Source organism: Muntiacus reevesi, chromosome 8 (genome assembly GCF_963930625.1).
Source record: "Muntiacus reevesi chromosome 8, mMunRee1.1, whole genome shotgun sequence".
NCBI lineage: Eukaryota > Metazoa > Chordata > Mammalia > Artiodactyla > Cervidae > Muntiacus > Muntiacus reevesi.
Window position 1 is genome coordinate 61,384,001 of NC_089256.1, and position 17,549 is coordinate 61,401,549.

The 17,549-nt window shown below is 44.6% G+C and overlaps 1 protein-coding gene and 1 long non-coding RNA gene across 6 annotated transcripts in view; one reads left to right on the forward strand and one right to left on the reverse strand.

Moving 5' to 3' along the window:
- Positions 1–1,756, reverse strand: part of KLHL24 (kelch like family member 24) — a 38,746-nt gene extending 36,990 nt beyond the window's left edge. For 2 of the 5 annotated variants that reach the window (XM_065943168.1, XM_065943166.1), the window contains exon 1: positions 1,625–1,755. The gene's annotated coding sequence lies outside the window, so the exon portion shown is untranslated. Of the gene's footprint in view, positions 1–1,588 lie in introns of all 5 variants that reach the window. The other 3 variants (XM_065943165.1, XM_065943169.1, XM_065943167.1) reach the window with 3 other exon arrangements.
- A 5,939-nt stretch (positions 1,757–7,695) lies between these two features.
- LOC136173494 (uncharacterized) lies at positions 7,696–15,811 on the forward strand. The gene is made up of 4 exons (XR_010664243.1): positions 7,696–7,789; positions 7,931–8,013; positions 8,292–8,371; positions 13,940–15,811. It is a non-coding gene; the product is annotated as an uncharacterized lncRNA (long non-coding RNA).
- The last annotated feature ends 1,738 nt before the right edge of the window (positions 15,812–17,549 follow it).

Below are 17,549 nucleotides of genomic sequence, written 5' to 3' on the forward strand. Positions count from 1 at the left end.
GGCAAATATTAAGACACGATTTTTTAAAAGCTGTTCAAGAGAGCAAATGATTAATCATTAAACTCCACGAAAATTAACTGAAGAAGAGTCAATCTGCCTTAGAGCTGTGAGGCACTCTAAAATGTGGCGTTAGGGTGCTGTGAAAGTTGCTCAGTGGTACCGGACTCTGCGACCCCCATGGACTGCAGCCTGCCAGGGCTCAGGCCGGAATACTGGAGTGGGCAGCCAGTCCCTTCTCCAGGGGATCTTCCCAACCTAGGGATCGAATCCAGGTCTCCCGCGTTGCAGGCGGATTCTTTACGGTCTGAGCCACTAGGGAAGCGCTATTTAAACCTAGTTTACAGAACAGGCAAACAGTAATTCGCCTGAGGGCTCTTTCCACCATCTGGGTGGACTAGGGCACCGAATTAAAGAGGGTTAATTATCCGGTCCTCCGCTGGCCCCAGAACTGCCTACAAGCTCAGACAGAAGCCGTGGCGGCCACCCAACGATGGCGGGGCAGCTGGTGCTCGCGCCGGCAGGCTCGGGCGCGGAAGCGCGCGCCGCCGGCGGCTCCGCTCCGGCCTCAGCTGCCGAAGAGGCAAGCGCGCGCTCCCGCGTGTCCTCCAGATCACCTTCAGCGGGGCGGGGAATAACGGCCTGGGCACGTCCACCCAGCGACAAGACACCCGCCAATAAACACGCAGAAGCCGCCCGGTCGTTCCGCCCTCAAGCACCCGCAGGGCCCCAATCCTCACGGCCTTAACAGTCTTTGCCCCGAGAGTCCGGAGCCTGGGGGCGGGGCCATTACGAACTAAATTAAGAAACCCAGGCCTGGAGTGGTGGGAAGGAGGCGAGGTTAGGCGGGGACTCCCGTCAGCGGCTCCCCCGCTCCCCCGCCCGACTCGGCTCCCGGGGGACTGTCGTTCCAGGGCCCGGATCCCGGCGCGGGCCCCGCGGCAAGCAGTGGTAAACAAAGGCTCCCGGGCGGTGGGGGCGGGGGTAACGGTCAGGTGACGGCGCCGAGCACGTTTCGCAACCGCTTTAATAGGACTTCTCTGGCCCCCAGCCCTGGGACCCACCTTGACCCCGTCAGTCCTCCCCGTCCGGAACAAACTGTCGCCCCACCAAAACGCGAAGGCTTGATTTTAGACCTCTGCATTCTTAGCGCGCTTCCTTCGGTTAAAGAAGAGCAGCGCCCCGTTCGAAGCCCATCGACAACATGCGAGACCCCTCTCCCCCGGCCCTGTCCGCCAGCTGCCCCCAGTCCCTCAGGCGGCGGGGTGACTGACCCGCACCTGCTACCCTCGGCCCCAGAGGCCATGCCCCTCCCAACCCGCCCCCGGCGGGCGCGCCACCAGCGTCGCGGTTCCGGGGCGGTAATTGCCAGCCTTTCAGAGTGTCGTTACGGAACCGGGGCTGACGACCCCCAGGAGATTCCTAGAGACCCCCTCGCCCCAGACAAGGGCCCTGCAGTCCCAGCCACGATCTCTCCTCAGACCCTCCTCAGGCTTCGAGAGGCCGGCGGCCGTTAGCTTCCCTCCGGCAGACACCCCCGTAGGCGTGACCTGGGCCGCCCCTCCGCCCCCGGCTCTGGCCGGTTCCTCGCCTTTCGGTCAGTCCCGGATCTGTCATCCCCGGGTACCTCTCGGCGAAGGCTGGAAGAGGCCAGTAGCAGTGGCCAACAGCAGCGGCCTCCGCGCTCCCTTAGCAGCCGGCGGCGCAGCGATCTCTCCAGCGCCGGCGTCTCCTGGAGCCACCAGCCGTTCCACAGCTCACAACAAAGGAAACATGTGACCGCCCCGGCCAAAACACTGAGCGTCACGCACTTCTGGCCAATCCGAGGGGGCTCCCCCGTCCCGGGGCACCCTGGGAGATGTAGTCCCCATTCGGGGGGGGGGTGGCTGCTCGGCCGCTAGGATTTCCCACTATAGTTCGGGTGTCCGGTGCGAAGCTTAACAAGATCCGATCCAAGGGTTGCTGATTCAGAAACAGTTTTAGGTAGATATAGGTTATGGAAATACATACGTCTTAGGAGACTTGTGGGAAACTCAGGTGTTTATTGCCACGTCCCAAGGCAAAAGCTCATAACCAAGAGTGTGCAGAATCCTAGATTTTTGGGGACTAGGCTCAGAGATCTTTTCATTTGACCCTTTGGTATACAATTGGGAAATATGAGGACCTGAGAAGTGAAAGGGACTAGAACCCCGGTAGCTAGACAGGGCAGGGAAACCAAATTTCTCTGTAAATCTGTTATTGGCACCTGTGTCATTCTGGGTTGTTGTTGTTTAGTAGCTATGTCCGACTCTGCGACTGCATGGACTGCAGCATGCCAGACTTTGTCCTCCACTATCTCCCCGGAGTTTGCTCAAATTCATGTCCATTGAGTTGGTGATGCTATCAAACCATCTTACCCTCTGCTGCCCTCTTCTCTTTGTGCCTTCAGTCTTTCAAGGCATAGGGTCTTTTCCAGTGAGTCTGCTCTTCCCAACAGGTGGTCAAAGTATTGGAGCTTCAGCATCAGTCCTTCCGATGAATATTCAGGATTGATTTCCTTTATGATTGACTGGTTTGATCTCCTTGCTGTCCAAAGGACTCTCAGTAGTCTTCTCCAGCACCACAATTTCAGCCCCACCATCAAAAAGCTGATGCTGGGAAAGATTGAGGGCAGGAGGAGAAGGGGACGACAGAGGATGAGATGGCTGGTTGGCATCATTGACTCAATGGACATAAATTTGAGCAACACCTGGGAGATAGTGAAGGACAGGGAAGACTGGCCTGCTGCAGTCCATGGGGGTCGCAAAGAGTCAGACACAACTGAGTGACTAAACAACAATAGCCTTCTTTATGCTCCAGTGCTCATGTTGTGTAGATGACTACTGGGAAAACCATAGCTTTGACTATACTGACCTTTGTTGGCAAAGATTACGTTTTTATTTTAAACTTGTGTGCAAATCAAAGTTATCACAAATCCCTGTTTTCTGAAGCAGGTGCTCCAAAAGACATTATTTTGTCTTTTTGTTTCTGCAAATATTTTTTTTTCAAAGTTGGGTGTATCTCCAAATTTTGAAACATTTAACTAGTTTATGGTTTCTGATATCAGAATTACAACTTCTCTCTCTCCCTAAGGGCTTCCCTGATAGCTCAGTTGGTAAAGAATCTGCCTGCAATTCAGGAGATCTCGGTTTGATTCCTGCGTCAGGAAGATCTGCTGGAGAAGGAATAGGCTACCCACTCCAGTACTCTTGGGCTTCCCTTGCAGCTCAGATGGTCAAGAATCTACCTGCAATGCAGGAGACCTGGGTTTGATCCCTGGGTTGGGAAGATCCCCTGGGGAAGGGAACAGCTACCCACTCCAGTATTCTGGCCTGGAGAATTCCATGGACTACATAGTCCATGGGGTCGCAAAGAGTCGGACAGGACAGAGCAACTTTCTTTCTCTTCCTACTTTAGGAATACAGTCAAGACTTTGCAACTGTCACTTTCTTTCTCTTCTTATTTTATGAATACAGTCAAGCCTTTGTGAAATAAGAGGACGTGCATATTCCAGTGATTGGAGGTGTAAATATTGGTAATATAGAAGGCTTGTGTCCAGGCCTTTTAAACATGATTTTTAGTCCTCTTTTCCATCTGTTATTTAAAATTAAATTACCTACCATTTATTGAGTTTCCTTCTAAGCTGCAAACAGAGTGCTAAGTACTTTGCATATATCCTTTAGTCTTCATAATAACCCAGCAAGAAAGTGTTATCCCATTTTACAGGTGAAGAAGTTAAGCCATGGAGAGGATAAGGATTTAACACTGGTCACTCAGTTATTGTTTTTTCAAAATTAAAATGTTTTAAATATATGTATGTATTTGATTGCATTGGGTCTTAGTTACAGCACACAGGCTCTTCACTGCGTTATGCAGGATCTTTCATTATGGAGCATGGATTCTCTAGCTGAGTCACTTCTCTTCGACCTGTGGGATCTTAGTTCCTCAACCAGGGATTGAACTTGCATCCTCTGTATTGCAAGGCAAATTCTTAACCACTGGACCACCAAGGTAGTTCCCCCAGTTTTTTTGAATTATTACTTTTTATTGGAGTTTGGTTGGTTTACAATGTGTTAGTTTCTGCCGCACAGCAAAGTGAATCAGTTATATGTATACACATACCCTCTCTTTCTTGGGTTTCCTTCCCATTTAGGTATTCACAGAGAATAGAGTAGAGTTCCCTCTGCTATACAGTAGATGCTAATTAGTTATCTGTTGTATACAATACATAGTAGTGTATATGTGTCAATCCTAATCTTCCAATTCATCCCAACCTCTTTTCCCCCTTGGTATCCATAAGTTTGTTCTTTACATCTGTGTCTCTATTTCTGCTTTGTAAATAAGTTCATCTACTATTTTTCTAGATTCTACATATGCTTGATATTATACAGTATTTGTGTTTCTCTTTCTGACGTACTTCACTCTGTATGACAGTTTAGGCCTATCCACGTCTCTGCCAATGGAACAGTTTCATTCCTTTTTCTGGCTGAGGTCACTCAGCTATTATGTGTTGAGGCTGGCATTCACACAGTTAAAAATAATTATGTAAATATAGGTACACAATTGTCTTTCTAAAAAGTGTGTTTACAAAGTTAAATATTTTAAATCTAGTAGTGCAACAGTAGTTCTGTCTCCCATCCTTCCTTAGTTCTGATTTTCCATAGGTAACCAGTTTCAACTATTTGACCTATTCTGATATTTACATTTATCTTTCCATTTGAAAGTGAAAGTGTTAGTTGTTCAGTCATGTCTGACTCTTTGCAACCCGAAGGACTGCAGCCAGGTTTCTCTGTCCATGGAATTCTCCAGGCAAGAATACAGTAGTGCGGAGCCGTTCCCTTCTCCAGGAGAGCTTCCTGATCCAGGGATTGAACCCAGGTCTCCTACATTGCAGGCAGATTCTTTACTGTCTGAGCCACCAAGGAATGACATATGGGTATTTCCTATTGAGGGAGCTGTCATCCCTATCCCCCATCCTTCCAATATCATAAATTTATGGTTAAATAATTATTTAATGTTTATGTTATAAGATATTTATTATTGAATGATAAGATAAACAGTATACAACTTACTTTCTTGGATGTCTTTTCATTTTTCCTTGGGTAGGCAGGCAGCTAAGCAATGGGGTCTCATTGCCATCGGGTTCTTCTTGATGCACCTTGAGGCTCCCCTCCACAGCCTGAACACCAGCCTCAGTGAACTTCCCGTCGGACTCTTGCCCAAAGAGCTCTTGCTATCTGTCTCCAGACCATTCCCATCTGTATCCTGCTCCCTAGGCCTCTTATGCTCTCTCCTCTCTTTCAGTTCAGCCCCTTTACTAGGCTAACTCCTGCCTTTCCTCCCAGGAGTCAGCGTGTGGGTCATCTCTCTTGGAAACCCTCCATTCCTCCTCATTGCCCTCTGGGCTAAATATCTCCCCTTGTCTTCCCACAGCCGCTGGTCCTTACCTCCTTCCCAGCAGTCATCATACTGATTGTGTGACATCACTCTAATGCAGGGGTTAAGGGCTGTCATTCTCTGTGCACCTGAAAATCTGTGTACTGCTTATAGTCAGCCCTCCACACATTTCTGCTATCTGTATCCCTGCTTCCATATCCACAGATTCAACCAACCCTGGATGGTGTAGTACTGCAGTATCTACCACTGCAAAAAAAAAAAAAAAAAATCTGCATATAAATGGATCTTTGCAGTTCAAACCCTTGTTGTTTAAGGGTCAACTGTATTTACATGCCTTTCCCAACTGAGTACTGTCTCAAATTCCTGAAGTCAGGGATGATGGCTTATTCATTTTGTGTTGTAGTATACCTAATAGATGTTCAGTATCTGTTAACTGGTGGATGGATCTCTACTTCTTAGATTAAGGGGACTTGAGAGGGGGGAAAATAAAGTGCCTCGAGACCACTTGGGATCCACTTGAATTGATTTGCACAGCGAGGTCCTCAGATTCTCTTGGGGCAGATGGCTGCGAGTTGATTAGTCACTGAGAGTGGAAGGGAGTGAGGGGACTCACAGGACAGCAGCCCCAAGAGACAGGACTATTGGAGGGTGGGGAGCTCCTCAGGCAACCCCCAGAATAGAGGTGATTCCGAGATTGGTAGAGGGCCCTGGGATCTATGCCTACGCTACAAATCAGTGAGCACCACCACTGGTGGCCTTGTCCTCAGGTGGGGCTGGAATAGAAGCAGAGCTGTCAAGTCCAGGGCAATCTGCTGAAACTGATTGTTAAGTGAGTTATTAATTTTTATTTAAAAATTTTTTTAAAAATTTATGGCACATGCGATCTTAAGTCCCCCAACCAGGGATTGCATCCAAGCCCCCTTCAGTGGAATCGTGGAGCCCTAATCACTAGACGACCAGGGAAGTCCCATAACACGATATATTTTATGCAGTGTTTACAATCCAGGTCAGCTTAGTTATTTGAAGGAGGCAGCTACTCAGAGTGAGGGGAATCAGACAGTTTTCAGAACTATTTCCTCTCCTTCCAGGGATATGGCATACTGCTCTCTAGTCTGTCTTCTTGCACATCCCACATGGAAGCCCATGTTTTACTCTCCAGAGCGTTTATGACAGCCTTTATGATTTGAAGGTGGTCAAGCATCCAGAGTTCCTCCAGTCATTCTTTTTTTTTTTTTCCCCAGCCATTCTTTATTGCACTCCAGCCCGCTCCTCTTCCCCATGCAGATGATGTTTGGGAGGTAGTAAGTCATCACTCCCTAAACATACCGCACGCCTCCAGACCACCCTGCCTCTGCTCTAGGTCCCTTGCACTTGAAGTCTCTCCATCTCTAAATCTAGGAGAAATATTGGTTGTCCTTTAAGGTTTAACTCTGATGCCAGCTGTTCTGATCCTCTCCTGTCCCTCATCTGTTATGAAATTGTGCACACCTCCCACATCCTTTATAATGTGACACAAGCACTGTGTTTATACCAAGCTCTTAAATGCAACTGGATTCTTCAACCAGTTCTGTGCTTAGCACATTTGTGCCACCCCTGCAATAAAAGCCCCAGCTGCAAAGCTCTGAAGAGTGAAGATTTTAGAAAGAGAGGTTTTACAAAGAGGGTTTCACAAAGAGAGAATACATGGCATCTCACACCACACAGCTCCATAACAATTCCCCTTACACATCTCTGTGGCCTCACTGGGGCTTCTCCTCAGTACCAGCTACTTCTCTTTTCTCACCTCACACCCTCTCTCTGGGCCTTTCTCCAGCCACAATCTTGGGGTTTCTCCCTCTCCTTTATCTCTACAACCTTCCTCCTAGACAATCCCCTCTAACCCTTCCCCTCCATCTCTTTTTCAGTAATGTGCATTATTCACACTCATCACCTTTCAGAGTTCCATTCTTCAGAAGACAGAGACTACCATAAATAACAACGTATCTCAGTATGCCCCACCCCTACCCTGTTTTCCTCCACAGACGTATTTAACATCTCAGCTAGTCTGTTACACAATAACCTCCTCAGAGTGCTGAGTGAAGACATGAGTGAACACAATCCACTATTTGCTCATGGCACCTAAGCCTCTCCAGTCTTGAGGCCCACCCCCTCTCCCTCCTCTGGTAAGAAGAGACGTGACTCATCTCTGCAGCTCTTTTGGATGCAGAAGTCTGACTCTCTCCGGCTCTATAGCTACCTCCTGGGTTGTCCCACTCCTGCCGAGACAGCCATAGACCCCACTAGGCCAGTTAAACCTTAGGGTCAAACATAATAGCATTAGGATTTAACCAGGTAGACATAGTTGGAAAATTTTCCATTTTGAGATCCAGGAAAAGAGGTGAGTTTTCTGTCACCTGGAAAGTCAGCTCCCTACCCCCTCTCCTGAGTTTTTCCTTCTGAAACAACAGTGTTTCTTCTGGGAGTGGGGTGGGAGGGTGACAATCCTTGCTTGCTTTCTTCTGGAAACCATCTTTCACAGGTTGAAATCAGTGGGGTGCCAGAAACTGTTACCTAGGTGGCCTTGGATCCTGTTTGTGACCAAGCTTGCCACAGCAGACGCAGGTAAGGATGGCTGGTTATCACTGTGCGCCCTGGGCTCTGACTTCAGGAGACTGGGGCATACTTGCATCCTCCTGGCACAGGATGCCGGACCCTATTTGTTTCCACCTCACATGGCAACCCACTCCAGTACTCTTGCCTGGAGGATCCCATGGACAGAGGAGCCTGGTAGGTTACAGTCCATGGGGTTGCAAAGAATCAGACATGACTGAGCAACTTCACTTTTTTTTTCAAGGGCATCTAATTTCATCCCCTCTCTTCTTCCTTGATTACTTCCTCAGTTGTGAGAATTTGGGTGGGCCCTCTGGGCTCTGAAGAAACATGATGTTTTGGAAGCGACTCCTGCCCTGACTGCTCTAAGGTAGGCCTGATTTGCCAAAGGACACCTCATAGCACCTTGTCACATGACTTGCTGCAAAACCCTCTCAGGTATCAACACATACGGAAAGCGTCTTCTGCTTCTGGTGTCTACCAGTTTGAAACAATGACCATAATCCCACTTCTAGCGCTGCTCAGCATCTTGTCTCAGTCATAGGTGGCTGTGAGTCCATATGGAATTCCTGCTTCTGGTCCCAGCAGACTTTGCCTCCATCTCCAGTTTCTTGCCGCCCTGTGACATTTAAGAGGCATGTACTAACTCCAACTGGATCTTCCTCTGCTGTCGCTGGCACTGTCCTTTGAAATGCCTGCAGTTTCTGACAGTGCGTCTTGTCCATCTTTGGTTCCCTTTTGCTTGATGGGCAGCCTTCCAGAAATCTTTGAGCAGGTATAAACAGGGCTGGACCCGACCACGAATATCTGCAGCAGACGTCTCCTGTTCTTGAGAGATTCCATCCAGTTTCTTAAGAAACTGTGTTGGCTGAGGCTGGCACACCTGTCTCCAACCCAAGAATTCTCAGTTTAGTAAGCGTGCCTGTCACTGTGCTCATTTTAGGCTCTGTCGGAAGCATCTGTTGTGGACAATGCAACCTCCCCAAAACCTGAATGCAGATTCCAGAGCAGTTCCCACACGCTGCTAGTCCAGGACCACCCTAATTTGTGCTATATCATTTTTCAGTCCCTTACATAGCTTAGCACTTTGACAGTCATATTCTCTGTCTCCCTATAAAGACTTGAAATCTCAGGTATTTCCACTGGGGCTTTAGACTTGAAGAGTCTAGTTTCAAAATTTAGTTTTGTTTCTTACCAGTATATATCCTTGAGTAAATCACTTCATCTTCCTTAGTTTTCTCATCTGTAAAAAAATGAGGATAAAAATACCTACCTCATAAAATTGTTACGAAGACAAAATGAGAATAAAAAATACAGTTCCTTCAATATAATAAGAGCTGAACAGCAACCAAAATTATTGCTATTATTATTATTGTCCCTTCCCCCACCAGTTCTAGCTATGTCCTCAATCCCTTGTCGTTTGCTTTAGGTAGGCAAAAGAAGGAAAGCAAGGAAGAGTGAAAGAACTTATAACCTCTATAAACCTAGATTTGACAAATAAACCTGAAGAAATGAAGAGATTTAGAAAACCCAGAACCCAAAACCAGACTTTCTGAACACTCACCATGGTCCTGTCCTCTAACTTCTTTTGTCTGGGCATTTATAATATTTAAAAAAGAAAGAGATTGCCCTTAAGATGTAGAAAAGCAGTTTGCCTCTGGTCACACAATATCCACACTCAAAGACCACCGAGATTAAACCATGGTTACCTTTGAGTTGTAGACCAAGGAACTAGGAGTAGGGGTTGAGGGAGACCTTTTTGTTTCTGTCAGTAAGCTTTTTTTTTTTAAATTATTTATTTTTTGCTATGGTGGGTCTTTGTTGCTGCATGGGCTTTTCTCTAGTTGCGGTGAGCAGGGGCTATTCTCTAGTTGCAGTGCACCGGCTTTTCATTGAGGTGGCTTCTTGTTGCAGAGCATGGAGTCTAGGGCATGCGGACTTCCCTAGTTACAGCACCTGGTCTCCATAGTCATGGCTCCCAGGCTCTAGAGCACAGGCTCAATAGTTGTAGCACATGAACTTTGTTGCTCTGCAGCATGTGGGATCTTTCTGCATCAAGAGTCAAACAGTGTCTCCTGCGTTGGCAGGTGGATTCTGTACCACTGAGCCACCAGGGAAGCCCCTCAAAAAGCTTTTAACTTTAAAAGACAAATAAACAACTATGCACATATATACACGTTTCAAATTTTAAAAAAGTTTTAAAAAGCCTTTCCCTAACTGATGAGATTAAATTAAGCACCCTGCTAACTATTGTGCAATCTCCTTTGCTTCCAGCCCCAGATCTCTCTGTAACTGGCCTAGAAAACAGTGAGGGCTCCCAGGTCACCAGCACACAGGGACAGATACTCTGACCCTGTTTATGACAGCATCGCAAACGCATACTTAACATATTTTGGAAAGGCTGCCTGCTTCTATTACTGGTACATGAAAGTTTTGCTCCGGTAGCAAATCTCTAAATTTAGATGCTTTTCAGGATGAACTCTGAATGATCTTTGTCCCCAACATTAGTGAGGAATTGGAGGGCACCTTGCTTTTTGTTTATTAATTTAAATACCAGAGGTGATGTTTTATAATGTGAAACATTTGAAGATTGCCATATTAATGGAAAATATAACAAACACAAGGGAATATCTATGATTTCTCCTTTAGGTTTCTCATAAAAATTTCACCTTGGGTTCCTTTTTTTTCCTTGAGTGTGCAAATCATTATTATAGTAGAGTAATACATCATAATAGTACTTTTCACATTCAAGTGAAATAAAAACAAATCCAAGGTAAAAATTCTTATCCTGGTACCTCTATGGAGGTGATTAGAATGAATCCAGTTTAGGAATTTAGTTCTTGTATGCTTAATTCAAGATGCTTAAATGATGTCATTTTAATTGAAGAAAAGACAATTTGACTAATGAGAGAAATTTAAGGAATGCTGAATTTAATGGAGAATCAGCTCCTTGAGAGACTGGCCCCAACAGAATATTTTTTTGTTTGTACAGTACAAGGTATTTTTATATTTATTTTAAAAATTTTACTGGGGTTTACTTGACAGTATAATTTGATGATTTGATGTACATATATGTTGTGAAATGGCTACCCCAATCAAGCTAATTAACATATCTGTCACCTCAGACAGTTACTGGTTTCTTCTTTTCCTTTTTTTTTTCACAGTTTATTCTTTTTTTTTTTTTCACAGTTTATTCTTAAATGCATAATAGATTCTAAGACAACACTTCATTCTAGCTATAGGTGGCAACGGTTATGGCAGGGAATCCAAATATTAAAGCAGGAATAGAATTAAAGCTCATCATTGCCTCAGGCACAAGGAACAACTTTTTGCCAGAGTTCTAAATTCCACCTGTGATCCGGGGGCCCTTCCTTGGGGCCTTTGCCTTTAACTCTCCAAGTTTCTTCTGCTCCTCTGTTTTTGCTTGAACACCTATCTTCCTCGTCCATCTCCTTGGCCTGCTTGGGCTGCTTCAGGGGCTTCTTACCACCTTTGCAGCTGGACACGGTGCCTGCCACCCCTTTCCCCGCTTTTCCTTTTCTTAAGTGGTGAGAAGGGACTTCCCAGGTGGGAAGGGGAAGGTATATAAATAACTATTAATTCCCAGGTGGTTCAATAGTAAAGAATCCAGCTGCCAAGGCAGGAGACAGCAGGAGATGTGGGTTAGATCTCTGGATTGGGAAGATTTCCCCTGGAGAAGGAAATGGCAACCTACTCCAGTATTCTTGCCTGGAGAATCCCATGGACAGAGGAGTCCGGAGGGCTACAGTCCATGAGGTTGCAAGAGTCAGACACAACTAAACAACAACAATAGAAGCAGAGAACAGAATGGTTCTGATAGGAGCTGGGGTTGGAAGGTGGCAGAATGGAAGGATGTGGATCAAAGGAGGTAAAGTTTCAGTTATGCAAGGTGAATAAGTACTAGAGATCTAACATATGACAACATGAATATAGTTAACAGTATTTTACTGTATACCTGAAGTTTGCTAAAAGTGTAGATGTTAAGTGTTCTCACCACATGTGCTTGTATGCTGCATGCTCAGTCATGTCCAACTCTTTGTAGCCCTCCAGGCTCTTCTGTCCATGGGATTTCCCAGGCACGAATACTGGAGTGGGTTGCTATTTCCTCCTCTAAAGGATCTTCTCAACCTAGGGATTGAACCCACATCTGCGTCTCCTGCATTGGCAGGTGGATTCTTTACGGCTAATCCACCAGGGAAGCCCTCTCTGATTCTAGTTTCAACATTTTTTAGATTCCACACACAAGTGATATCATTAGGTATTTATCATTCTGTGTTTGGCTTATTTTCACTTAGTGTAATGTCCTTTACATGCATCCATGTTGTTGCACGTAGCAAGATTTCCTTCCTTTTTTAAGGCTGAATAATATTCCAATACATGTATATACCCAACATTGTTTCTTTATAGAGAGTCAAGAAGGTAACTTTGGATTCAGATGGACTGAGTTCAGATCCTAACTTTGTTACCACTGACACAGTGATAGTGGATAGTTTATTTAACTGCTCTGATGTTCAGCTTCTTTATATGAAATGTAATAATACCGTCTTCCTATAAGAATTAAGTGACTGCTTCTGGTAAGTGCACATAGACCCCCAACAAACAGTTAAGTATTATTCAATCAGGACATAGCGGTAGATATTATTTTGTAAAATATAACAATAATTACTATTATGACAAATCTTCACAAAGAAGATCCTTCCTGTTTAACAAGAAGCAGCATGGGGTAATGGAAAAAATACACAGAGAAAAGAGGAGTTTAGGGAGCCCTGCCATAACTTGGTCACACTGGACACCTCACCTAATCTCCTGGGGTCTCAGTTTCCTCACCTGTAAAAGGAGCACTGTGCTTTGCACCCATGAAGGTGTTATATTTCTAGAGGCCTGTCTAGTTTTAGAAGTACAGGAGAAAATTTGTGAATTTTTTTGATTGAAAGGAAAAGTTCTTCAGTGGAAAAGTTCTTTTGCTTCAACAAGCACCCAAATCAGGACATTCCTGGGGACGTATAGAACTCTTTAGGAAAGAGCTGGGTGGATATAAGAGGTCACGAATGACCAGAAATCATGTTCCAACTCTGAGAGTGAAAAGCCTGCTTGACAGGGTAATGGGATTTGGGGAGGACGCAGCTGCTTCCTTTGGGATCACACTGAACTCGGGTCCTCGCGTGAACTTTTAAAACTCTCCCACACCCTCCCAAAAGCCTTTCCCAGCTGAATCCCTGGATCAGTGCCACCTGCCCCTGTAGCCCCGCTGCCCCTCCCTCCAAGTTACCCCACTCCTGTGCGTCACTTTAGTTTGCCCTGCTCACGGCCCTTCTTATGAGACTCGTTACTTCCCCAAATTTAACCCCAGCTCTTCCTATTTTTACTTCTCAGCTCAGGGACTTCTGGGAGTACATAATCACATGCCCTAGGGAATTATGACAGTACTGGCTCTCACTCTCCCTCTTACCTTCTGATTATTAATCTCTTGCTTTAAAAAGAAAAAATAAGTAGTTTTTAAAGTTCCTTTCCTCTAAATTTTAAAGTATTATGTGCCAACTGTAGAAAACTTTAGAGGGTTAAGGAAGAAATTGGATATCATTTATAATCTTTCAACCCAAAGAGAGCTACGTGCTAGCAATATATTTCCCATCTTTTATTTCTTTGTATCTGTATTTATGGTGTATCTATAGCTATTTATTGGAGAAGGAAATAGTGACCCACTCCAATATTCTTGCCTAGAGAATTCCATGGACAGAGGAGCCTGGTGGGCTGTAGCCCTTGGGGTCACAAAGAGTCGGACATGAGTGACTAGCACTTTCTTACTTTCTACAACTATTTATACATATTTTTGCATATTTAATACTATACATGAAAAATATACTCTTGTATATCACCATTTAATAGGTGGCTTTCTATTTCCTTCTCTCTGATCTAGGTTGACCTCTTGGCAGTCCCAATGACACTGACCTGCAGTGTGGAACTGGCTTACATCAGCATGTTATTACCAGTTATTGAGATGAGTTAGGGTCCTACAGGTTAAAAAAAGATGTCACTCCCCAAACCGACGGCGATTTAGGCTCATCAACTCTGCAGACATGAATCCCAGGACAAAGTTATTGTTTTTTTTTTAATTTCTTAGCATACAATTATTTACATGTTCCCTTATTTTTTATTTTTCATTTTATTTTTATATTCCTCCCTTTCACTTTTTATTAAAGAGAAATTGGCAACAAGATTAAAGTAAATCTTCCATCCAAATATTACTCATAATGCCATTATGCTATCAGTACAACTATTGATATTTAAACATTTTGTATACATTTCACACAGGCTCAGAATTTGATGACATACTATTATATACATTTGGGCTTCCGTGGTAGCCTGCCGGGAGCCGTTATGGGGGGTCCCACCCGTGACGAGGTCATGAAGAAAATACCAGGCAGGCAAGGCCGTCCGGGACCCCATCCATGACGAGGTCATGAGGAAAAAACCTGACAGGCAAGGCCGTCTAGGATAAGGGACCCTCCAGGTTGGCCTCGGCCTCTACCCCACCCTGTATCCTCCCCCCTTTTTCTGCTGTTGTTCTTGTTTGCCCTGCTGCGGATTCTTGTGTTGCCTGCCGAGAGCTCTCCTGCTCCTCTTTCACTGAATGAGGACCAACTTAAAAGCTAATTAATAAATCTCCTGGACGCTGGTACCCTATGAAGGGGCCAGGGATGAAGGAAATGCTTTAATTCAAACCCTTTTGCTGGCATTCTGGCTTGTTTAAGTGTGCTCTCATTGCACAAAATGCTCATGATTGTTCTAAACATCCTAAGTACAGTACACTAACAAAAGAAACTATGAAGCATAGGCCCCTTCGCAGGATGAGAAAAGTTCCACAAATATTATAGCCACATATACGCCTAATAGAAAATAGTTTAGATAGAGATTAGCTGGCGACTTCTTGCAGGTAATTAACTTTTAGACTAAAAGCCTATTTTGTGCCATATCTGCTGTTTTTGCAATCCTTTGCATTTCTGTCCTATAAAAAATGTAATCCTATCTAGTTCCCATAGAGATGACACCTAATAGAAAGAAAATAGATTAACCACAAAAAAGACAGGATTGGCTACTGAAATTGCTAAAAGTTGCACCAGGTGCAAGCCATAAATTGTCAACAGGCCTGAAAGCCAAAAGATATTATACATAGAGGTTAACCATAAAAAAAGACCCTAATAGGCACAGAGCCCTTTGGGGGGTGAAGAAGCCCTATTAGAAAATACAAAAAATATTGTTTTAAAAGTTGTTATTAGATCAACGTTTGATTGATGTTAATGTGCTGAGGTTGTGCAGTGGAAACTATTGTTAATGTAGTTAAAGATATAGTAAAATAAGAGTTTAGCCCTAGTGTAATAACAATAAGATAATTGTTAATTTTAACCAGGAGTGCTAAACAGGGGCTGCATCACCAGAGCCACAGAGTCTTTGTGTGTTAAACTTTTTAGATAAATTTAGCTGAGAATTTCTGCAAAAAGACTGTCTTTTATGTTAACAGGATTGTATTTTTATTACGTTACAACTTGCTGTACCATGAGACTGCCACTTTTCTGTTTTCTGCCAACTTCAAGGCCAGAAGATAATGTACAAAAAATCTATGGGAAAAGACTCTCATAAACAAAAATATACAGAGCACACCTGGTTTCGTGAAGGACAAGCTGATGTAATGTTAAACTAAGTCTGTATGCTTATCTGCCCCTTAGAAATGTACCAACTTAGGGTATAAAGGCTACGGTGAAAAATAAAGCAACTGCCAGACTCTGCCGCATCTTCCTGGTCTGGTCTCTCTCTCTCTTTTTGTTTCTCTCTCTCTCTCTCTCTCTCATTCGCCGACGCCGTTCATCCTGAGGGTTCCCCTGGATCCTGCTGGGGCTGGACCCCGGCAGTAACCCAGCTGGTAAAGAACCTTCCTGCAATGCAGGAGACCCTGGTTCTATTCCTGGGTCAGGAAGATTCCCCTAGAGGAGGGCGTGGCAACCCACTCCAGTATTCTTGCCTGGGAAATCTCATGGACCGAGGAACCTGGTGGGCCATGGGGTCACCAAGAGTCAAATACTACTGAGCGACTAAGCACAGCACATATACATTTATATTTTTTAATTTAAGACTATGTTAGGAATATTTTCCGTGGTTTATTAAGTCCACCCACTTAACTGTTTTCACTAACTTTACATTAATAATAAGAACAGTAATGGCCAACATTTACTGAGCCCTATTCTAGGTGTTTATTAAGTACTTTACCTGCATTGTCTTACTTAATCTCCACAACAGCACTGTGAGGTAGCAAGTATCATTAATTAGGTAGCCCCCTTTTTACAAATGGGATAACAGATTCAGAGATATTAACTAGTTTGCCCAAAGGCTGGAATGTAGTAGAAAGTCTGACTCTGGGTTCTGTGCTTCTTTTGAATCAATACCCAGTTCTTGTTGCTTAATAATGTACCTTGGTAGGTGTGCTGTATTTTGCTCAACTACTCCTTTTGTTTTGGATACTTATGTTGCATCAGTTTTTTCCCCAGTTTTGATAACCTTGCAATGGACCTCTTCCTGATATAGATTTCTGCTTCTGCGGCATGATTTCCTCATGGTTAGTTCACAGAAGTGGAATGGGAAAATAATTTTATTCAATGATTTTATTCAAAGGGAGCTTGTTGGAGGAGCTGTTGGGGGGAAAACAGGAGAATTTATTCAGCTCTTTTGTCAAAGGCTCTGTCCCTGAGCCCCACTCTATGGAGTTGGGGGAGGTAGGGCGGTAGTGAGAGTTGAGCATTGTGGAATCTGGTCCCTTTCAGGCTGTGTTTAGGGCCTCTCTTGTTATGGAACACCGGACTTTCTGTTACTGTTATGTTTATTAAGGACATTTAAACTTATTTTGTTACCCCCACTTTAAGAAAAAGACCATTTTTCTTGTTTGTATCGCAGAGCTTAACATAGTGCTCTTTAAATAGCAAGTGTTTAATAAATGCGTGTTGAGTAAATAAGTGAAGGATAAAGACCTCTCTTAACTTTGAACCCTCAGTTTCCATTGAACTAACTGTGATAGTTAAGTAATACCTAGTCAGGATCTGTATTGAGCATCGGGATGGGTTAAGTCTCTTTATTTTGATGCTTTTGGGAGCTTTGCTGACACTGGAAGCTTCTGTCCTTCGTGTGAGTATGTGTGTTCAGTCGCTTCAGTCGTATCCGACTGTGACCGCCATCAATTGTAGCCTACCAGGCCCCTCTGTCCACAGGGATCCTCCAGGCAAGAATACCAGCGTGTGTTGCCATTTCCTTCTCCATCTATCCTTCCCAGGGTTAGCAAATCCCTACCAATAGCAAAAAATTTCCTGGAAGTGCAAACCAACCAACTCCAGATTATATCCCAACCATCTGCTTTATTGGGTGCTCACAGGATTCAGCTTTGGGCCACTGTTCCCTTGTCCTAATCCCCCCCAGGGCTATGTACCTGACAACTAAGGACAGCCCCAGTGCCCCAGAGTTGACTGAAATCATTCAAGCTAGCC